Genomic DNA, 24,823 nt, shown 5'->3' with positions numbered 1-24,823 from the left:
CCAATCAGGATGAGAAGTGCTGACCAGAAAATCCCAAGCTCAGATATCTTCCTTCTCTGCTTCTAAGTAATGGTGAGTTCAGAGAAATCAAGTACAGCTCTTCACTCCTATGTCTTCATCTCACCAAACCCCTCTCCAAAGGGCTGCTCGGTTTTGTCCATGTTTAATTCACACAAGACAGTCTGTTCTAGTTCTAGAAAACACTGCTCCTGTCCAGAGTGAGGAGTGGATATGAGGGGAATATTTGAGAGCATTCAGACACAGCAGGCAGCACAGTAAAATTTTGCTGAAGGACCTTTCTGGGAGGAAGAATCTGCACATAGAATGAGTCATTGTAAGGGTTCCCATTGCTAACGCGAAAGAAAGAGCCAAGGATTGCTTTCGTTTCTTTCTTGTTATATATAAAAATGTCCAGAAGGCTGTTTTAATTACCTTCTCTAGCATTCATACTTACTAGCTCCCATGATGTCAATTTAGTCCTAAATTGTTTCAGTGCATTTTTAAGCAAGGTGGGTTACCATTTTCCAGATCAGACTTCAAATTTTTTTCTTGGACCTCTGAAAATTTTACTTGCTTTAATGGGAATGTTATTCTTATTCTCAGTTCTATAAAAATGGAGAAAAGAGAAAATTCAACTTCAGGGTTTTTATATCTTTTTTTCCCAGAGGCAAGACTTAGAGTGTTGTTCTGCGATTCTCATCATGCAGTAGATGCGTTGATGAAGAAAGGAGTTGCGTGTGCTATACTCTAAAAAAGATTTCTAAACAGGTCCAAGCAGGAGGTACCGTGCAGTGACCCCTCTCAGCAGCCTACCCTGGCCTGCCCAGACCTTTGCTCCTTTGTTCCTCTTGGCTCTTGGCTTTTTTGTTTCACTATTTTGCCCCTTTACCTTGAAACTGCTACAGCATTTACAGAAAACTCTGACCCATTCTGCCCTCAAGAATTTAGCTGACACCTCTATGGAAGAATGGCTTTGTTATCCAGCACAGCCTCTGTATCTGCAGACTCTTTATCTGTGGGCCCCAGCAATTGTAGACTGAGTTATTTAAAACACTTGCATTAAATACATGCAGTATCTCCCCTTGCCAAGATTCTGAAACACATGGAGTGTTTTCTATTGCCCTCAAGTATTTCCACACTATTGGTATTGGAATTAGCATGACAAGGCATTCCCAGGTAGTTCATACTGTCCTAGCTACTTTTCTGTTACTGTGATAAAAAGATCCGACCAAGGCAACCTATAAAAGAAAGCATTTCCTGGTCCTAGAGATATTGTAGGTGTGGCTGCTGTGTCACATGAATATCACTAGGTGGCAGAGAGGAGAGCGGCTATGTCTACATTCAGTATTCTGACTTAGGAACATCTGAATGATTACTATACTAACACTCCCTGAAAAAACATGAACCTGAGACAACCACCAAAACTGCACCAGGCAGGCCTGGACAGGCTCTCAGGATGTAGAACAAACCTGAGACTAGAAGAACCCCTGCTAATACCACAGCTCTGAAAGTAACCCTGAGATAGATGATTTTTGCAAGTAGTTACTTGGGTGGGTTAGACAAAGAGGGTGAGTCTGAGACTACCACCAGACTAGTGCTACCGGGACCAGACAGAGAGTTAGCCTGAAAAGAACACCAGTCCCATACCAGGCAGGCCTGGGGGTTCAGACCATATCCAAGATGACCCCTGCCTACCATCATAATGCACAAGTGGAGCATAGAACTCCTGAGACCACTACTGAGACAACCCTAGACACTCAGAGACACCAGGTATCACTAAGAAGAGCAGGTTAGTGGTAGAGAAATAGAAGAGAAAGAGAAACAGAAGGATGTGGGCATATTGAAGAGAGGTACAACTAGAGACTCAAAGGTAGCAGGGAGCAGCCTGATGTGAGTAGCTGGTGATGCCACATGGGACCTGAGTGGGCTCCTGGCCTGTGCTGCCAGAGGGATCTCAATGGACTCCATGGCACTGCAGCAGCAGTAACCTGTTACCACCAAAGGCCAGGCTGAAATCCCTTGTCTGGACTGCCTCCTGGGGACATGTTAATGTGTGTGGGCTCTGTAAAACTTGCCCCACTCCTTACCTAGGAGCACAGGAGATACCCTAGGGCATAAGAGCAGGAGAGCTGACCCTGCCCTTAGCCAGTTGCTGTATTTGGGAGAGCAGAACCTGCTCATTGTGGGAGTTACAGGTGAGCCAGCCCATAGGAGCATGGGAGACTTGGCCCTACCATTAGTCTCCTGTGTAGTTGTGTGGATGAGGGAAAAAGAAATACCTTCCTTTTCACTTGCCCCTTACCACCTGCAGCAGGTGGCCCTGTGGTCTTCAGAGCAGGAGAGCTGTCCCTGCCCCCCCCCCCCCACCAGATGCAACACTCAGGAAAAGCAGATCCTTTATCTCACCTTGGCAGAACAGAAGAGCTGAACTTGGATGTGGAGGTTGTGGGTGAGTTGCCCCTAGTTCGTGAGTGGATGACTGGGGAATGCCAGCTCTGTCTCTTGTTCGAGGTGTAGGTGTAGATATTGGTGAGGGGAAAGATCTTCTCCCCTCCATTTTGCCCTTGCCACTAATGGAGTGTAGGAGAGTTGGCGCCATGGGGCCATGAGGCAGGAAAGCTGTCCCTGTCCTTGATCTTCGGCAGCATGAGAGAGAATAGGCCCTGGATTTCACCTGAGCAACACAGTAAAGCTGATCCTGATGACAAAAGTGCAGGTGAGCTGGCACTGAGGGTGTGAGCATGGGAGACCTGGCCCTACAACTTGTCTGCCCTGAGGCAGCATGGATGAGGGTAAGATGCCCTTCCCTGCCCAAACCCTTTGCCATCTATGTTCACAAGAGCAGGCTAGCTAGCCGGTCCTGCTCCTCACCTGCTGCATCACTTGTGAGAGCAAGCCGTGCAGGTTGTCTGCAGCACAGTAGGGCTGGCCCTGAATGTGGTTGTTGCAAATGATTGACCATGAGGGTTTAAGCACAGGGGAACTGACCCTGCCTCTTGTCTGCTGGGTGGAGGCTTGGATAAGGGACAGGTGCTTTCATTCCCTTCCACATCTGTTGCCACCTGTGGCAGGAATGAGAGCTAGCCCCAGGGTCATGAGAGTGGGAAAACTGGCCATGTTGCTCACCAGATGCAACACTCAGGAGATTAGGCTTCGCATCTCACCTGGGCACCAGGGTAGAGCTGGCCCTGATTGCATGAGATTCTGGTGAGCTGGCCTTGGGGGTACAAAAGCAAGAGAGCCTGTTGCCTGACTAGCTCAGATACCTCTCTGATCCAGATCTAGGGCTTTGTATTGGATCACCCCAACATCTACCTTATCAATAAACTGCTGGAGTGCATGAAGGGGCATGTCCTACCGATCCAAATGTGCAGGATCTTCCTGACACAGGAATTTCTTCCTGACACATCCATAGGATATCTGAGAGGAGTCCCAGGGGGTTCTAGTACTGATAGAGTAGCAGAAGCCAGAGTTCTTGTACCAGACTGATGAGTCATTGCAATGAACCTTTGCAAGCAAAGAAGTGTAGACAAAAGGTATATGGTGGGACACATTGGGACACACTGAAACTTCCACAGTAAAATTTTTTTCTGTTGGAGGCAAAGGTGAATGTGAGTATGAGAGGAGAGGGAGATGAGTTGGATTGGGGTATATGGTATGAAATTCCAAAAAAAAAATTCTTTACAAAGAAAGTATTTAATTGAGCTTATGCTTTCAGAGGGTTTGAGTTCACGATGGTAGAGAAAAGGCATGGAAGCAGAAATACGTGAGAGCTCTTATCTTAAACCACAAAGAAGGAGCAGAGAGAGTGCCCTGGGACCTGTGTAAAAATCATAAGGTCAAAGTCATTTCTGAAAGCCCAAGAAATCTCTTAATTACAATCCACTGTTAAATCAAAATACAAATAATAAACTTGCAATGGATGAAGGAACAAAATAAAAATTACCATTCTAAAAGAAAGGACTAGTCTATAGTGAGGAAATACTAGATAAAATATTGTACCTCCAACATCCTGGGGCCTCAAACACAACCCAAGCTTCACTTCACAGCTTCACAAAATGGCCAAATGGCTTCTCAGGTCCTCCATGCAGGGGATCCTCTGCCACATATCTAGCCTCAAAAGATCTTTACAAGCATGGAGGAAGATTCCATGACCCCTTTACTCATTCTTTTTGAACATTTTGTTAGGAGATAGCTGTTGTTCGAATAATTAGCCTGTAAGCCACCCTAATAAAATCAATCAATTAATCAATCAATTAATATATGTGTATGTGTATGTATATACATATATGACTTAATATGAATGATTAACTATTAATTCAATATGGCTCAAAAATATACAAATGAAAGAGTAACTGAATGAATATATACATTTATTATATATGTTGATTCATTCATTCATTGTATATGTCTATATATTCATTCATTCTGTAAGTTTTGTTTCTCTAGAGAGCCTTGATTAATGTACCCTTCATCTGTTTTGTCTTACAATTTCTTATTAAGACTTCATGTTATTTATGTCATACAACTTCTTATAGTCTATGGTTTACTGTTTAGGGTCATTTAGTGCATTCCTGTTATTCCTGTTTTATGTAAATAGGAGGTAGGACTATAGTGTGAATAAGACTCATAGTTGAATTCATTCATGTCAGAGGTGGTGGAAAAGAAAGTATATGGGGGAAGTGGACCTGTATAGAAATGATTCTTTCAAGCAATTCTCATCTGTGTTGTCTGGAAACTGGCAGTTCAATTCACAGGTTAGCATCTGCAGCTTGATTCACTTGTAAACACTTGATGGATATACCAGCAATCTAGTTCTGTAAAGCAGGGATAGTAAACATGAATCAGCAGTTGAAGTATTATCTAGCAGAGACAACTAGGCCTCAGTCTCAGCACAAGTGAGCAGGAGGTACCCAGAGGGATGCCAGGAGTTCCTGGCTGTGCTTCTCTCAGCAAAGGGAAGATCAACCATGATGTGAGACCAAATGGCTTTGCATAGCTAGCTGTACCGGCAAGCCAAGCTCAGCTTCCTTTAGTGTCTATTGAGTCCTTTTTATACTTCCTCCAAACATCACATGTCTTCAACAGGTCTTGCCTCAACATGAGAGTCTTATCTCAGCTAGTCATCAATCTACCAATAAGCCCAAGTTGTGGAAGTGACAGGAAACTGCAGCATAGCACCAGCTTTTGGCCTGTTTCTTTTTTCTCTATTAAGTTCTGACAAATGGGGCTACACTACACAATGCAATGTGGTCCAATACATGTGTGTTGTTGGTGAAGTGGACACACTTCATCATGTGTCCTTTAATGTGTTTGCTTTAGCACAACATCCTTTCACTTGTGTCTGCCTCATCAAAACATTCCTTTATGAATCTGTCTAAGCCATTCACTTGTGTCTACTTCAGGAAAACATCCCTTCCTGTTGTTGCCCCAGCAAAACAACATCCAATCCAACACAACTGACTTTCTAAAGAACACTGAAGATTCCACTTCAAACACCTGATTGTGTTTCTGTGATGTCAGTAGCCATTGATGACCTTGGGTTGGAAATTAGTGATCTTCTAAATATTTTTTAATTATTTATTGATTGGTTCCTTTCTTGTTGCAGTGAAAAGACCTGAAGATGAGGTTTATTTTGCCTTAGAGACCTAGGAAACACAGTCCATCGTGGCAGAAATGAACAGCAGAGGAAGCAGGCAACCAATCTTTCTGCGTCTGTAGCTAGGAAACAAGCCAAGGGAGCTGTTCTCAGCTCCCTTTCTAATTCCTATTTAGTCCAGAGTTCAATACCATGGATTCCTGCTGCCTGTATTTATTATGGGTCTTCCTGCTTTTATTAACCTAATCTAAAAAGTCTCCAAGAGACTTGGTGTGGTGTTTTGAATGAGAATGGCTCCCATAGGCTGATGTTTGGATACCTAGTCTCTAGAAGGTGTAACTGTTTACTAAGGATTAGAAGGTATGGCTTTGTTGGAGGTAGTGTGTCACTGGGAGGAAAATCAGGAAGATTTCAAATGCTTTCTGCTATTTCCAGTGTATGCTCTGTTTTTCATTAGCTGTTTGAAATGTGAGTTTTCAGCTCCTGCCTCACCCACTTGCTACCTCCCAGCTGCCATCTCCTACCTCATAGACTCCAACTCTAAAATTATGAACCCCAAAGAAACTCTTTCTGTAAGTTCTCTGGTCATTGTGTCTTATCACAGGAATAGGAAGGGGACTAATACACATGGTCAGAGGTTTCTTTTTTCCTAGATTCCATCAAGTTGGTAGACATTAACCAGTTTGCATTAGAAAATAATTAATATATTGGGGGAAAACTTCAACTCTGTCTACTGTTTGACTTTCTTTGAATGCAGTTTATAATAGAAAATCAGGTTGACTGGTTTATTCCCCTCATTATTTACTGCTTTAAAAATAATTTCTTGATGCTCTCTTGTATAGTGTGGTAACTAGTGACAAAAATTTGTTTATAGTTTATTTCTAAAAGCCTAGAAGAAACATATATGTAATTCCAGTGTATGATGGGTAAAGCTACAGGAGCAAGAGTTCAATCCTAGTCTGGGTTATATATTCTGGGTATCTCTATACCATCACTGACTCTATACTACTAATCTGTAGTTCTATAAAACCACTGGGCCTGTCCACATGAGCACTGGTCTTTCTATATCTTCACGGAATCTCTACATGCCATCACTGTCATGCGTATTACGTAGGTAGCAACTTTCCAAATACTTTGGCAAGACCTGTTATGTGACAAAGGGTGTTGTTAAGGTTTTGAAACACCATTTATCTTTCTAAAATTAAGTCATTTTGAGTATAGTGATTTCTCCTAACGTCCCATTTTAGTATATTTTCTTTGCTAACATTTTCAAAATAAATTTGTTTGTGTTCAATGACAGCACATGCTAATTGCTTTGTGGCACTCCTAGTTCAGTACAGCTTATTTTCATTAAAGCCATTCCTTTTGTTCCTCCCTCTCTTCCTTCTTTCTTTTCTTCCTTCCTTCCTTCCTTCCCACAAGTATTGTTCTTTGTTTCATTTTTTTTTGTTAGACAGGTATCTGGCAATTTTCCTACCTTTGCATTGTGCATTCTAGGGATAACAGTAGAGGATCCTTAACGTGGATGATTTATTATACTCTTTTTTCTTAAAAATTTCTCATTCAACCTACTTCACAATTTTCTTTATTAATGATCATCAGTTTAGTTTAGGACTGCTGTAATGGAACCGCCAAGCATGGATGACTTAGAATCAAGAAACTCATCTCTCACAGTTCGTGGAGCTGGCAAGTACCAAGTAAAGGCACTAGCAGATTTGCCCTCTGACTCATAGCTGGTAACTTCTTGTTGAGTGTTCTGCATGGATGAAGGTGTTGGGGAGCTCTGCCAGGTCTTCTTTATAAGGACTCTAATGCCATTCCTGAGGACACTAAACCTATTAACTTCATACTTGGTATTGTCTAAGAAAAAAATTAATGGGTCAGATATTTGTGATGCTACCAAATATGACAGCCTTCAGAAGCATGTGACTATAGAAGACATAAACATCAGTCTGCTGTGATCACAAATTAATTCTCTGACAGTAAGAAAAGATGAAATTCTGTGATCCATTAGCCAACCTCATGTATATAACAATACCAGTAAATAAGTAAACTTTTGACATTCCATTGTGAATACATTAATGAACAAAAGGAAACAATTGATTTCATGACAGCTGCAAATAAACTAGTTGAATAAAAATTGCAATTACAAAAAAATAAAATTTTAAATTTTAAATCAAAATGGATTATTCAAAGTAGGGTTAGCATTTAAATGAGCACCCACATAAAAATTTCAAGTGTGAAAGTCACCAGAAAGCAGTTATACAAATAATTTCTACATCTTCACTTACAATACATTTTTAAAACTAGGATTTTAGTATAGGGATTTGCATCACCATAGTGGTTGGAAAATGCTAAGTTCAGGTCTGCATTGTTGCCAAAAGGTCACTGGAAACAGGCTATCATAAAATGTGGGGAGCTTTCCTGTTGCTTTCTCATTCTCTGTGCTTCTCATTCTGATATGAACCAACACTGGCTGCTGTCATGGCAGTATATCCTCTACCATGGCATAATACTTTCTGACACAGGGCTGTGTTCCTCATGAAGTACCTCCCACAGGTCCAGATCCACTGTGGCAAGACCTCCAAAACTGTCATCTCTCAGTAGGCTATCAGGTATTTATGATGGTAGTAGAAAGTTCACTAACACAAGGAAAAAACACGACTTAAGTGAAAACATTTAGTTTGTTTGCATAGTCAGTATGTCAATGGATGTTTTGTTGGAGCACATAGGTGAAAGGATGTCTTGCTAAATTAGACATGTGAAAGAATGTTTTCCTGGAGTAGCAGACAGAGGTGAAAAGATGTTTTGATATAGCAAACACGTGAAAAGACCTGTGATAAAGGAGTGTAAATATGATCCCACAGACAATGGGAGAGGAGCATTGAGCATTGGTTTGGTTTGCTCCACCTTGCTATTCTTTGTTATATATATATATATATATATATATATATATATATATATATATATATATATATTTCACCTAACATAGTGTTGTTGTGCTCCACTTGTGGTAACAGTGTCATTAAGAGAAGGCCCAAGAACTGCGCCTGAGGTGAAGTTCCTATGGCAGCTTGCTGTACTTTCAGCCTTGCCTCAGCCTGCTTGGCAAGCTTTGTAGTTTCTTCAGGATTGAACTACAGCTGCTGGTTCATGTGTGGTGTTGCTGCAGCACTGAACTACTGACAAAAAAGATAGAGCTTTGAGCTTGCCCTTGAAGAACTATTTCTAAATAAGTCCACTTCTCCAATATCCTAATAACTTTTCTACTACCTCTGGTGGATTGTAGGCTAGAGGAGAGGTTGAACATTTTTTAAAAATAGACTGTAAAAAATTTATGATGACATAGGACCAAACAGTTGTAAACCATGTGAAGCTATTTGAGAAGGAATGCAGGTACGTCCATCCACAGGGTGGCTGTCAATAGAATTGAGGCTTCCTGGGATTTACTCCCACATAAAATACATGTTTGTCAGACCCCGTGGGAAAGAGACCTCACCGCCTGGTCAGGTGGGCACTCCTGAGGCTGCAGAGCAGAAGAGACCACCAACACTGCCCACACCTGCCCACATCCCTGGCCCAAGAGGAAACTGTATAAGGCCTCTGGGCTCCCGTGGGGGAGGGCCCAGGAGCGGCAGGACCCCTGGCTGAGACACCTCCAGAACCTGAAGGAAACAGACCAGATAAACAGTTCTCTGCACCCAAATCCCGTGGGAGGGACAGCTAAACCTTCAGAGAGGCAGACAAGCCTGGGAAACCAGAAGAGACTGCTCTCTGTACATACATCTCGGAAGCCATAGGAAAACACCAAAGGCCATCTGGAACCCTGGTGCACTGAAGCTCCCGGAAGGGGAGGCACAGGTCTTCCTGGTTGCTGCCGCCGAAGAGAGCCTGTGGGCAGCACCCCGCGAGCGAACTTGAGCCTCGCGACCAAAGGTAAGACCAACTTGTATGCTGCAAGTGACCTGCCTGGTGAACTCAAGACACAGGCCCACAGGAACAGCTGAAGACCTGTACAGAGGAAAAACTACACACACGAAAGCAGAACACTCTGTCCCCATAACTGGCTGAAAGAAAACAGTAAAACAGGTCTACAGCACGCCTGACACACACTTATAGGGACAGTCTAGCCACTGTCAGAAATAGCAGAACAAAGTAACACTAGAGATAATCTGATGGCGAGAGGCAAGCGCAGGAAACCAAGCAACAGAAACCAAGATTACATGGCATCATCGGAGCCCAATTCTCCCACCAAAACAAACATGGAATGTCCAAACACACCAGAAATGCAAGATCTGGTTTCAAAATCATATTTGATCATGATGCTGGAGGACTTCAAGAAAGACGTGAAGAACTCCCTTAGGGAAACACAGGAAAACATTAATAAACAAGAAGAAGCCTACAGAGAGGAATCGCAAAAACCCCTGAAAGAATCGCAAAAATCCCTGAAAGAATTCCAGGAAAACACAAACAAACAGTTGAAGGAATTAAAAATGGAAATAGAAGCAATCAAGAAAGAACACATGGAAACAACCCTGGATATAGAAAACCAAAAGAAGAGACAAGGAGCTGTAGATACAAGCTTCACCAACAGAATACAAGAGATGGAAGAGAGAATCTCAGGAGCAGAAGATTCCATAGAAATCATTGACTCAACTGTCAAAGATAATGTAAAGCAGAAAAAGCTACTGGTTCAAAACATACAGGAAATCCAGGACTCAATGAGAAGATCAAACCTAAGGATAATAGGTATAGAAGAGAGTGAAGACTCCCAGCTCAAAGGACCAGTAAATATCTTCAACAAAATCATAGAAGAAAACTTCCCTAACCAAAAAAAAGAGATACCCATAGGCATACAAGAAGCCTACAGAACTCCAAATAGATTGGACAAGAAAAGAAACACCTCCCATCACATAATAGTCAAAACACCAAACGCACAAAATAAAGAAAGAATATTAAAAGCAGTAAGGGAAAAAGGTCAAGTAACATATAAAGGCAGACCTATCAGAATCACACCAGACTTCTCGCCAGAAACTATGAAAGCCAGAAGATCATGGACTGATGTCATACAGACCCTAAGAGAACACAAATGCCAGCCCAGGTTACTGTATCCTGCAAAACTCTCAATTAACATAGATGGAGAAACCAAGATATTCCATGACAAAACCAAATTTACACAATATCTTTCTACAAATCCAGCACTACAGAGGATAATAAATGGTAAAGCACAACATAAGGAGGCAAGCTATACCCTAGAAGAAGCAAGAAACTAATCGTCTTGGCAACAAAACAAAGAGAATGAAAGCACACAAACATAACCTCACATCCAAATATGAATATAACGGGAAGCAATAATCACTATTCCTTAATATCTCTCAACATCAATGGCCTCAACTCCCCAATAAAAAGACATAGATTAACAAACTGGATACGCAATGAGGACTCTGCATTCTGCTGCCTACAGGAAACACTCCTCAGAGACAAAGACAGACATTACCTCAGAGTGAAAGGCTGGAAAACAATTTTCCAAGCAAATGGTCAGAAGAAGCAAGCTGGAGTAGCCATTCTAATATCAAATAAAATCAATTTTCAACTAAAAGTCATCAAAAAAGATAAGGAAGGACACTTCATATTCATCTAAGGAAAAATCCACCAAGATGAACTCTCAATCCTAAATATCTATGCCCCAAATACAAGGGCACCTACATATGTAAAAGAAACCTTACTAAAGCTCAAAACACACATTGCACCTCACACAATAATAGTGGGAGATTTCAACACCCCACTCTCATCAATGGACAGATCATGGAACCAGAAATTAAACAGAGATGTAGACAGACTAAGATAAGTCATGAGCCAAATGGACTTAACGGATATTTAGAGAACATTCTATCCTAAAGCAAAAGGATATACCTTCTTCTCAGCTCCTCATGGTACTTTCTCCAAAATTGACCATATAATTGGTCAAAAAACGGGCCTCAACAGGTACAGAAAGATAGAAATAATCCCATGCATGCTATCGGACCACCACAGCCTAAAACTGGTCTTCAATAACCATCAAGGAAGAATGCCCACATATACTTGGAAATTGAACAATGCTCTACTCAATGATAACCTGGTTAAGGAAGAAATAAAGAAAGAAATTAAAAACTTTTTAGAATTTAATGAAAATGAAGGTACAACATATCCAAACTTATGGGACACAATGAAAGCTGTGCTAAGAGGAAAACTCATAGCGCAGAGTGCCTGCAGAAAGAAACAGGAAAGAGCATATGTCAGCAGCTTGACAGCACACCTAAAAGCTCTAGAACAAAAAGAAGCAAATATACCCAGGAGGAGTAGAAGGCAGGAAATAATCAAACTCAGAGCGGAAATCAACCAAGTAGAAACAAAAAGGACCATAGAAAGAATCAACAGAACCAAAAGTTGGTTCTTTGAGAAAATCAACAAGATAGATAAACCGTTAGCCAGACTAACGAGAGGACACAGAGAGTGCGTCCAAATTAACTAAATCAGAAATGGAAAGGGAGACATAAAAACAGATTCAGAGGAAATTCAAAAAATCATCAGATCTTAGTATAAAAACCTATATTCAACAAAACTTGAAAATCTTCAGGAAATGGACAATTTCCTAGACAGATACCAGGTATCGAAGTTAAATCAGGAACAGATAAACCAGTTAAATAACCCCATAACTCCTAAGGAAATAGAAGCAGTCATTAAAGGTCTCCCAACCAAAAAGAGCCCAGGTCCAGACGGGTTTAGTGCAGAATTCTATCAAACCTTCATAGAAGACCTCATACCAATATTATCCAAACTATTCCACAAAATTGAAACAGATGGATCACTACCGAATACCTTCTACGAAGCCACAATTACTCTTATACCTAAACCACACAAAGACACAACAAAGAAAGAGAACTTCAGACCAATTTCCCTTATGAATATCGATGCAAAAATACTCAACAAAATTCTGGCAAACCGAATCCAAGAGCACATCAAAACAAACATCCACCATGACCAAGTAGGCTTCATCCCAGGCATGCAGGGATGATTTAATATACGGAAAACCATCAACGTGATCCATTATATAAACAAACTGAAAGAACAAAACCACATGATCATTTCATTATACGCTGAGAAAGCATTTGACAAAATTCAACACCCCTTCATGATAAAAGTCCTGGAAAGAATAGGAATTCAAGGCCCATACCTGAACATAGTAAAAGCCATATACAGCAAACCAGTTGCTAACATTAAACTAAATGGAGAGAAACTTGAAGCAATCCCACTAAAATCAGGGACTAGACAAGGCTGCCCACTCTCTCCCTACTTATTCAATATAGTTCTTGAAGTTCTAGCCAGAACAATCAGACAACAAAAGGAGGTCAAGGGGATACAGATTGGATAAGAAGAAGTCAAAATATCACTATTTGCAAATGATATGATAGTATGTTTAAGTGATCCCAAAAGTTCCACCAGAGAACTGCTAAAGCCGATAAACAACTTCAGCAAAGTGGCTGGGTATAAAATTAACTCAAATAAATCAGTAGCCTTCCTCTACACAAAAGAGAAACAAGCCGAGAAAGAAATTAGGGAAACGACACCCTTCATAATAGACCCAAATAATATAAAGTACCTCAGTGTGACTTTAACCAAGCAAGTAAAAGATCTGTACAATAAGAACTTCAAGACACTGAAGAAGGAAATTGAAGAAGACCTCAGAAGATGGAAAGATCTCCCATACTCATGGATTGGCAGGATTAATATAGTCAAAATGGCCATTTTACCAAAAGCAATCTACAGATTCAATGCAATCCCCATCAAAATACCAATCCAATTCTTCAAAGAGTTAGACAGAACAATTTGCAAATTCATCTGGAATAACAAAAAACCCAGGATAGCTAAAGCTATCCTCAACAATAAAAGGACTTCAGGGGGAATCACTATCCCTGAACTCAAGCAGTATTACAGAGCAATAGTGATAAAAACTGCATGGTATTGGTACAGAGACAGACAGATAGACCAATGGAATAGAATTGAAGACCCAGAAATGAACCCACACACCTATGGTCACTTGATTTTTGATAAAGGAGCCAAAACCATCCAATGGAAAAAAGAGCATTTTCAGCAAATGGTGCTGGTTCAACTGGAGGGCAACATGTAGAAGAATGCAGATCGATCCATGCTTATCACCCTGTACAAAGCTTAAGTCCAAGTGGATCAAGGACCTCCACATCAAACCAGACACACTCAAACTAATAGAAGAAAAACTAGGGAAGCATCTGGAACACATGGGCACTGGAAAAAATTTCCTGAACAAAACACCAATGGCTTATGCTCTAAGATCAAGAATCGACAAATGGGATCTCATAAAACTGCAAAGCTTCTGTAAGGCAAAGGACACTGTGGTTAGGACAAAACGGCAACCAACAGATTGGGAAAAGATCTTTACCAATCCTACAACAGATAGAGGCCTTATATCCAAAATATACAAAGAACTCAAGAAGGTAGACCGCAGGGAAACAAATAACCCTATTAAAAAATGCGGTTCAGAGCTAAACAAAGAATTCACAGCTGAGGAATGCCGAATGGCTGAGAAACACCTAAAGAAACACCACTGAACTGAGAATAGGACCCCCGTTGAAGGAATCAGAGAAAGAACTGGAAGAGCTTGAAGGGGCTCGAGACCCCATATGTACAACAATGCCAAGCAACCAGAGCTTCCAGGGACTAAGCCACTACCTAAAGACTATACATGGACTACCCTGGACTCTGACCTCATAGGTAGCAATGAATATCCTAGTAAGAGCACCAGTGGAAGGGGAAGCCCTGGGTCCTGCTAAGACTGAACCCCCAGTGAACTAGACTGGGGGGGAGAGGGCGGCAATGGGGGGAGGGTTGGGAGGGGAACACCCATATGAAGGGAGGGGGGAGGGGGATGTTTGCCTGGAGACCGGGAAAGGGAATAACACTCGAAATGTATATAAGAAATACTCAAGTTAATGAAAAAAATAAAATGTAAAAAATAAAAAAAATACATGTTTGTCAAAGGACAAACAGTTCAGATGTTGCAACATGAAATATGATTCATATGTGCGTTACATATACCTATAACTAAAGAACACATGCACTTATGACTAATCAATAACTACGGCCAATGTTTAGACCGGGTAGTTTGCAAAGATAATAGTTATGATGGCTCAGAAGATAGCTTATTTGGTAAGTTGCTAGTCTGTAGCATAACCTGAATCCAATTCTTAGAACCTGAGTAAAAGTCAAGTGTAATGGTGTGTTTTTATTCTTGGTGCTGAAAAGTGGTGCCTTTCTGGCCTAGACAGCCACCCTAGCCTACTTAGTGCTTTAAGTTTGTGTGTGTGTGTGTGTGTGTGTGTGTGTGTGTGTGTGTGTGTGTGTGTGTGTGTGTGTGTGTTTGGATGTGTGTATATGTATCCACATACATGAACAACTTTGATTCTCAATGCATTCTTGTCAATGTCCAGATAAATTTTTGGTGGCCATACTGGGAGGTCTATTGACAAACCATGGGTAAATACCATTAGGCATCCTATCCTTCATAATAATGCAACAGAAATCTATTTCACAATCTTAATAGTGCAAATTTGGAATAGTCCTTTTAAAAAAGTATTAGGAAATACACCATTTAAAGATGTTTTTAGCCCAGGATAGCTATAACTATCCTCAACAATAAAAGGACTTCTGGGGGAATCACTATTCCTGAACTCAAGCAGTATTACAGAGCAATAGTGATAAAAAATTGCATGGTATTGGTACAGAGACAGATAGATAGTCCAGTGGAATAGAATTGAGGACCCAGAAATGAACCCACACACTTATGGTCACTTGATTTTCGGTAAAGGAGCCAAAACCATCCAATGGAAAAAAGAGCATTTTCAGCAAATGGTGCTGGTTCAACTAGAGGTCAACATGTAGAAGAATGCAGATCAATCCATGCTTATCATCCTGTACAAAGGTTAAGTCCAAGTGGATCAAGGACCTCCACATCAAGCCAGATACACTCAAACTAATAGAAGAAAAAGTGGTGAAGCATCTCGAACACAGGGACACTGGAGAAAATTTCCTGAACAAAACTCCAATGGCTTATGCTCTAAGATCAAGAATCGACAAATGGGATCTCATAAAACTGCAAAGCTTCTGTAAGGCAAAGGACACTGTGGTTAGTACAAAACGGCAACCAACAGATTGGGAAAAGATCTTTACCAATCCTACAACAGAGAGAGGCCTTATATCCAAAATATACAAAGAACTCAAGAAGTTAGACTGCAGGGAGACAAATAACTCTATTAAAAAATGGAGTTCAGAGCTAAACAAAGAATTCACAGCTGAGGAATGTCGAATGGCTGAGAAACACCTAAAGAAATGTTCAACATCTTTAGTCATAAGGGAAATGCAAATCAAAACAACCCTGAGATTTCACCTCACACCAGTCAGAATGAAAAAGATCAAAAACTTAGGAGACAGCAAATGCTGGCGAGGGTGTGGAGAAAGAGGAGCACTCCTCCAATATTGGTGGGATTGCAGACTGGTAAAACCATTCTGGAAATCAGTCTGGAAGTTCCTCAGAAAATTTAACATTGAACTACCTGAGGACCCAGCTATACCTCTCTTGGGCATATACCCAAAAAGACACATGCTTCACTATGTTCATAGCAGCCTTATTTATAATAGCCAGAAGCTGGAAAGAATCCAGATGCCCTTCAACAGAGGAATGGATACAGAAAATGTGGTACATCTACACAATGGAATATTACTCAGCTATCAAAAACGATGACTTTATGAAATTCATAGGCAAATGGATGGAACTGGAAAATATCATCCTGAGTGAGGTAATCCAATCACAGAAAAACACACATGGTATGCACTCATTGATAAGTGGCTATTATCCCAAATGCTTGAATTGCCCTAGATGTACAGAACACATGAAAATCAAGAGGGATAACCAAAATGCAAATGCTTCACTCCTTCTTTAAAAGGGGAACAATAATACCCTTGGCAGGGAATAGAGAGGCAAAGATTAAAGCAGAGGCAGAAGGAACACCCATTCAGATCCTGCCCCACATGTTGCCCATACATATACAGCCACCCAATTAGATAAGATGGATGAAGCAAAGAAATGCAGGCTGACAGTAACCGGATGTAGATCTCTTCCGAGAGAGACAGCCAGAATACAGCAAATACATAAGTGAATGCCAGCAGCAAACCACTGAACTGAGAACGAGACCCCCGTTGAAGGAATCAGAGAAAGGACTGGAAGAGCTTGAAGGGGCTCAAGACCCCTTATGAACAACAATGCCAAGCAACCAGAGCTTCCAGGGACTAAGCCACTACCCAAAGACTATACATGGACTAACCCTGGGTTCCAACCTCATAGGTAGCAATGAATAGCCTAGTAAGAGCACCAGTGGAAGGGGAACCCCTTGGTCCTTCCAAGACTGAACCCCCAGTGAACATGATTGTTGGGGGAAGGGTGGTAATCGGGGGAGGATGGAGAGGGGAACACCAATATAGAAAGGGAAGGGGAGGGGTTAGGGGAATGTTGGCCTGGAAACCGGGAAAGGGATTAACAATCGAAATGTAAATAAGAAATACTCAAGTTAATAAAGATAACAAAAAAAAGATGTTTTTAGGAACAAATTTTACATGTAACATCGTTGAGGTTTATTCGCACATGCTAATAAAAACAGACACGTGGTTAACCAATCTGAATATTGGACATTGGATAAAGATGTTTCCCACCAACCCTAATATTCTCCAAGACCCTTCAATGTATAGGGACTGATTCACTTGATAGAAGAAGAGAATTCACTCTTGCAAGTTGTCCCCTGACCTTTACACTTATGCATTCTCATGTACTCCTAAGTGTGTGCATGTACTGGTGCGTATGTGCCCATGTGCGTGTGCACAGGTGTGTTTGCTCACACACACACACACACACACACACACACACACTCGTGGGAGTGCACTGAATAATTAAATATTTTAAATTTTTGAAAAAAAATCACCTAAGGTCATAATACCACATTTCCACCCCTTATATCTGGCATAATATTGTCACTGTCTTTTCCAATATCCTTAGAAACAAAGCCCATTTGTTACGTCCTTTGCTGCATGGCATGGCCAGTGTGTTGTTGGAATTAAGTTTCAGTTATTAAGCTATATTCAACCAAAGAAAGCCATAGTGTTTGCTAGGGCAGCTAAAATGCTCTGCTTAACTTATTTCATGTTTAAAATTAAGGTGCACCTGGGTCCATAACTAAGGGAATGAAGTGAGGGAACCCGCTCAGGAATCTGGTGAGCATGTGTGAACATTTCCTCCTTATCCTGATAACACTTCCTCTTGGGAGTGCCGATTTGATGGCTGGAGAAGAAACCACATTGGAGGAGTGAAGGTGGTGTTGCAATGAGCTGGTTATACTAAAACAAAATTGAGGTCCTTCACTTTTATGAAGAAGAAGCAGGTGCTTGCCTTGTTTAGTCTAATGTAAGTGGGCAATGGATTTGAATAGACATTTTCTTAAAGGTGAAAGTGTTTAAAAGACACAAGAAAACATGCCAGACATTCGTCATAGGGGAAATGAGTATAGAACCAAAAAACCAAATATAACATGTGTTGTCCAAGACATGGAAGTACTGGAAACTGGAATCTTCCACAGAGTTTGTAAGCTAACATTGGAAGTTTGAAAATAATCTAGAAGCCCTCAAATCATGAAACAATTTTGTCAGGCCATCCAAATATTTTTTAAGACCATAGGAGAATAAAGATACATTCATAGAAAGACTTGCATATGAATGCTTATAATAGACCAAAATACAAATCCTGTCAATCAGCTAAAGAATGAATAGATAATAAAATGTGGTATATTTTAATAAAATGTGCCTATTATAATGGTTCTGAAGTTCACTGTTACATAGACTTTGGGTCTGGTTAATGTTTATGCTATTTTTGTTTATTTGCTAAGGATTTTTTTGTAAAACACATTTATACCACTGAAAATTGAAATACAAAATGCTTAGAAAAACAAAACGTGATTTATCTATATTCTGGAGAATTTCTCATCCATAAAAAAGAGTAAAGTTACATGCCTGTTACATCATGGGTGAACCTTCAAAATGTTGTGCTGAGGAGGACTTTCATGTAAGATAAAGTTTAGAAGCATTGTTTGCTGTAAATCAGTGAAATAAAACAAGATAATAAAATGATAGTCTTGATTCCTACAGGAGATAACAACTGAAATGCATTTAGTGAGTCAAGTCGAAGCTCCACACAGACTTAGATAGGAATTCCCATAGCCTATGCCCAGCTGGACTGCATGGCTCAGCTGGCTTCATTGGAAACTGCCACTGAAGGGTATGTCTATGTTCATGTGATGCTGGAACATCACTAGCATTTAGCTGGAAAGATACAGACAGAGCCAGAAAGGTGCTACAAAAGCAAAAATGGACAATTGTCAGAGGTGGGATCAGCACAGATTGCAGAGCTGAAGAGAGATACGTGATGTGGATGCACAAGGAGACATCCTCTGCATCCTAAAAGCTTGAACTGTGCATGCAATGCCTTCCCAACACTCTACATACTGTGACACCACCAAGGTCCTCTCAGACAGTGGATGTGGAAGATGATGCACCTGTAGCTTAGCCGTCTGAGTAAGAGACAGTGTGAGAGTGTAGATTCGCATTGGGGTGAACACAGTTGCCATAGAAACTCAAACAAAAGAAAACTTGTTCAAACTTCGTTAGTCCAGAGCACCGGACAAAGTTGGCTTTACAGGCTGACAACAGAGTTGCACATTCCTCCTCCCCATCAGGGGAAATCAAAACTAATTCCACCAAAACAGTACTGACTAGAGCTATATTTTTATGGACCTATTTTCTCTTTTATTTCTTCTTTTATTTATGTTAAAACTCTTACTCTGGAAGGAAGCCCTTAATGTTCCTACTTCAGGTTCTTTATTGCTCAGTCAAGTTTTGTGATTATTCTGCATGTTTCTGCAGCCATGCTCCCATGTATCCTACAGCTCTTACTATGTGCAACCCATATGCTTTCCTCTATTATTTCTATATCACTCCCTCACACCACTACCTCCTTTGCTTTCATCTTAACTATAACTTTTCATAGTTTTAACCATTCTTAAACTCTGCAGATCAGTGTTTTTATATTTCTAAATTCCTCTTTTATATTCTGTATAGACTTTTTCTTTCATTTAGCTGTATGTATTCTCTTTGTATTTTTGAAGGCATCATGTTGCCTTAAGTTTTCATGATTTTTATATTTCTGCATTTGTACATCTTTATTTATTGGTTGGATTTTTATGTCAACTGCTATTTATTTCTATTGAAGTATCTGAGGTGTTCAAGGGAAAGAATGTTAATAATAGTTATCAAGGTTAGGAGCAGAAGAAAAGTAGTCTCAGTAAAACCAGGGATTAACATTAAGTCAACTGAGACAAAAAAAAAGATCACGAACAGGAAAATTGGAATGGTGTTACAATCTGCAGAGTTTAAGGACATGCTCAGTAATTTGAATCAAAACAGAAACAGAAAGGATGGAATAGAAAACAGAAAATTAGAGATAATAGACAAGCTAGATGAATAAGAATATTCAGACATTGAGATGAACAAAATAGGGAGAAAATCAGGACAGAAAATATGAAACCCATGGAACACCATGAAAAGACAGTGTTTACAAATCATGGAAATAGAAGAAAGTGAAGAAATCCAGGCTAAATTCAAAATTAATATATTCAATGATGTCATAGAAGATAGTGTACCAAATCTTAAGGACAGAGACAACCATCCAGATGTCAGGACACACTGAGATACTTAAAACAGTAGGACCAATAGGATTAAAAGAAATCTCTACATGGCATATTATACTTAAAACACTCTGAGAAACAAGGAAATAAAGACAGAAAGATGAAATAGAAATTAAGGCAGAGTATGATCTCACCTCTTGAGTGGTAGAAGTAGGTCAACTTCTGAGTTTGAAGCTGGCCTGATCTACATAATGAGTTCCACAATGCAGAGAAACCCTGTCCTACACAAACAAAAGCAAAACAGAAAAACATGCAATCTAAAGAAATTGATGACCACTAAGACACCACCGTGGACCATACTGGATAGAATTCTAAGCACTAAAGAGAGAGACAAACATATTCATGAGGCCACAGAAAATAAGAAAACAAATGACAATGAAAGCTTAGGAAATAAGAGACAGAAAAACACCAAATATTATAACATCAACAAAATAACAAGCGTTAATACACACACTAGACCAATAAAAAGACACATTAGTATACTAGTTTAAGAACCAGGAACAATTTTCTCTTTTGCCTCCAAGAAAATGCAAAGACAAACACAGCTTTACGAAGAAAAGATATTTAAAGGTATATGAAGGAAATGGAATTAGAAAACAAACAGATATTGAGCTCCAATATATGTCAAACTAGACTTGAAGCCCAAGTTAGAGATGGCAAATATCACTTTATATTGACTGGTGAAGCAATTCATTAAGAGGACACAACAATTTTTTAGTGAGTATACACACACACACACACACACACACACACACACAGAGAGAGAGAGAGAGAGAGAGAGAGAGAGAGAGAGAGAGAGAGAGAGAGAGACAAAGCATTTCTTGATGTAAAGTTAGATTATTCTCCAAATAATATCTTTGGGTGACTTCTAGAAGCAATTCTCAACAACAGAGAGGTCCTCCATACAAAACGAATTAATAGAGAAACATATCAGAAAATAACAGTATAAATGAAATGGACCTCCTAGGCTTCTACAGAAAATATCATTCCAATGCTGTAGAATACAAAAAAAATCATATAATGGGGCATAAAATAAGTTTTAACAAATACAGGAAAAGTTAAATAATTCATTGCATTCTATCTGATCAAAATGGAATAAAACTATAAATAAACATCAAGGGAAATGACAGAAAATTCACAAGCTCATGGAAGCTAAACAAAGCACTACTGATGATGAATAAATCATCAAAGAGGCCAAGAAATAAAATTCAAAGCTTCTAGAATCAAATGCAAATACAACACAGAAAAAAAAAAAGAAACAATGAAGGTACGATGAAAGCAAAGTTTATAGCCTTAAGTGCCTGTATTAACAAATCAGAAAAGTCTCAAGAAAATAGCTTAGTAATTCACCTTAAAGCTTTGGAAGATCAAGAACAGGGTAAAAAGAAAGAATACAAATTATGGTAGAAATTAGTGAAACAGGCTTAAACACTACAATGATTCAATAAACAAAGAATTGGGTATTCAAAAAGGTAGAGTGATAACTCTTATCCAAGTTGAGGCATTGGAGAGAGAGAGAGAGAGAGAGAGAGAGAGAGAGAGAGAGAGAGAGAGAGAGAGAGAGAGAGAGAGAGAGGAGAGAGAATTAAGTATATAAAAAAGGAAACATTACAAAAGATGACTCTGAAATTCAGATAATCATTATGACATATCTTGAGACATACATTCCAGTGGATTGGAACTTTTTAAAAAAAGTAATTTCTAGATATATATGACTTGCAAAAATTGAATGAAGATACTACAAATAAGTTAAACATATCTTCAAAAAGAAATGGGCTTGAAACATTTACAAAATGTCTTCTACTTCAAAAAGCCCTGGTTCAGATGAATTTTGTAGTGATTTTGAACAAACCTTTAACTTGTCCCAATGTTCCTCAGATTATTTCAAAAAGCAAAAGAAAGAAATTCTATAAAACTAAAACATTTATTTGAAAACCAGTCTATACCCAAGCTAGGTAAGACATAACCAAAAAGAAAAAGAAAAAAGGAAAAGAAAAACTGAAAAAGAAAAAAAAAGACGATTGTGGGTTATTATCCCTAAAAAGTGTAAATGCTGTTTTCAATAAAGATGCTTGAATATTAAATTCAAGGATATAAAAAGGATTGTTCAAAATGAATTCATTCCAAGGATCTACAGGTAGTTTATAAAAACAATAAGCATATCCACATCAATAAATTTAAGGTATCATATAAATAGACTCAAAAATAGAAATTACATGACCATTTCAACAAATGCAGAAAAATGACAAAAATCAATATATCTCAATGACAAAATTCTGAGTAAACTAGGAATTAAAAAACTATCTTTATGTAATTATCTTAGTCAGGGTTTCTATTGTTGTGAACAGATACCATGACCAGTATAAATTTTATAAAGGACAACATTTAATTGGGGCTGCATTCGGTCTACTATCATCAAGGTGGGAGCATGGCAGCATCCAGGCAGGCATGGTGCAGGAGGAGCTGAGAGTTCTACATCTTCATCCAAAGGAAGCTAGGAACAGACTGAGCATCTTCAGGCAGCTAGGTGGGTCTCCAAGCCCACCCTGACAGTGACACACTTCCTCCAACAAGGCCACACCTTCTAGTAGTGCCACTCCCTGGGCCAACCATGTGTAAACCATCACATTATACTGCCTGGCCTCCATTGGCTTGTTTAAACACACGAGCCTATGGAGGCCATATTTAAACATAGCATAATAAAAAAGTACATTTAGTCCAACTTCTAAAGTTCCTGTAGTCTATAGCAGTATCAACAATGTTTAAAAGTCCAAAGTTCAGTCTCTTCGAGATCACCCAATCATTTAACTGTAATCTCTGAATTAAGACAGGCAACCAGCTGGGCAAACTCCAAACTCTCTTATCTCCACATCTGATGTCAGAGTGGTCTTTAGATCACTAACTCTTTTTAAATCTTTGTTGACTGTAACAAACTTCTTTCTGCTGAGCTGGTTCCACTTCCTATTAGCAGCTTTCCTCAGCAGATAGTCAGCAGCTCTAGCATTTTTTAACAATTTTGGGTCTCCAAGGCAGCTTCAATCTTATGGCTTGTTTCAATGTCTGGGATCCAAACATGATGATCTTCCACAGAACATCTGGCTTCACTTCTCCAGATCTGCCTTCTGTAGTACTCTAAACTCAGGTTAATCCACTCCATTGCCACTGGCATCTCCAATATACTGGGGTCTTCTGTTGCAGCTAGACTTCACCAATAGCCTTTCATAGGCTTTCTTTATGGTGCCAAGCCTCAACTCCTTTATATGACCCCTTCGGTCCTGGATTGTCAACTATAACTGAGGCTGTATTTTTCACTAATGACCTACCATGGCTTCTCACAGTCCCAAGTCTCAGCTGTTCTTCATGATGCTGAAGAAATAAAGTTTCATATTTCATAGATGTGAGAAACAAAGTTATAAAAATAAGGTTTTGAAAAATACATCTGGTGGTCAGGATGCCTATGACAAACTTGTGACCTTTCTGAGAGATAGATCTGACATCAGGATGCCCAGTGATATGATAAAGTTTTAGTGATCAAGATATTGAGTCAGAAGACCAGGCTATTCTGACAAAAAAAAAAAAAAAAAAAAAAAAGAAAACATTCTCGGAAAAACCCCCAACCCTTTCCTGTGGTAAATTCTGAGAACAACCTCAAGATGTCATTCTGACCCTGCCTGACCACCCAGTACACCCTCCTCCCCTTTCCAGTGATTTACCAAGGCCAGGTGTAGGGCTCGATGAAGAAAGTGATCAACTGAGCCAAGAGCAGCCCCTTGAGCAGGCCAGTTAATACTTGACCAGATCCTTTGTCCTGTGTATCACCAATGAGAATAAGCCAGCTAACACTGTTGCTGAAGTCTGCCCTCTGTATTGAATAAAAGTTGTGTGCTTTTTGGGTTCGGGGTTGCCTCTCCCTGCGTGGATGAGCAACCCCACATATGTGGATTAAAAACCTTATACCCTCATGCTATTGCAGTGGTCACTTTGTCAATTTGTGCTCTGGGGGTGGCGCTCCTGAGGTAAGGCCACTATGGGGTCTTACAACAACACCTTCATGCCTTCAAGACCAGTATCACCTGGGTGACTCTTACACACTATCAAGTCCAGCCAAAGTATGAGGTACAACCTTGGTTTTCTCTGGAACACAGACTCTTTGTGCTCTCAGTAAACACTTCCCAGAAGATTTCACCTCAGTGATACTGGTCCCTTTTTTAATCACCACTGAGTTCTTAGCTCCAGCTAACCAGCATCAATTGTCCCAGGAGTCTACTTCTCTTGAATATGGCCAAAGCTGCTGAGTTCTGTTGCTTGCAGGAGCTGGAACATGTCCCCCTCATTCTATTACATTTCTAACTCCTTCACTGCCTAAGCC

At 39.9% G+C, this 24,823-nt stretch overlaps 1 non-coding gene across 1 annotated transcript; it reads left to right on the top strand.

Annotated features, from left to right (window-relative positions):
* Positions 1-1,256: 1,256 nt before the first annotated feature.
* Positions 1,257-1,388, top strand: LOC120100421 (small nucleolar RNA SNORA17). Its single transcript, XR_015655953.1, has one exon. It is a non-coding gene; the product is annotated as a small nucleolar RNA SNORA17 (small nucleolar RNA).
* The last annotated feature ends 23,435 nt before the right edge of the window (positions 1,389-24,823 follow it).

This window comes from Rattus norvegicus, chromosome 1, assembly GCF_021556685.1.
Source record: "Rattus norvegicus strain SHRSP/BbbUtx chromosome 1, alternate assembly SHRSP_T2T, whole genome shotgun sequence".
In the NCBI taxonomy this organism is placed as follows: domain Eukaryota; kingdom Metazoa; phylum Chordata; class Mammalia; order Rodentia; family Muridae; genus Rattus; species Rattus norvegicus.
Note: the sequence above shows the minus strand (reverse complement) of the source record. Positions and strands in the feature narration are given on the sequence as shown.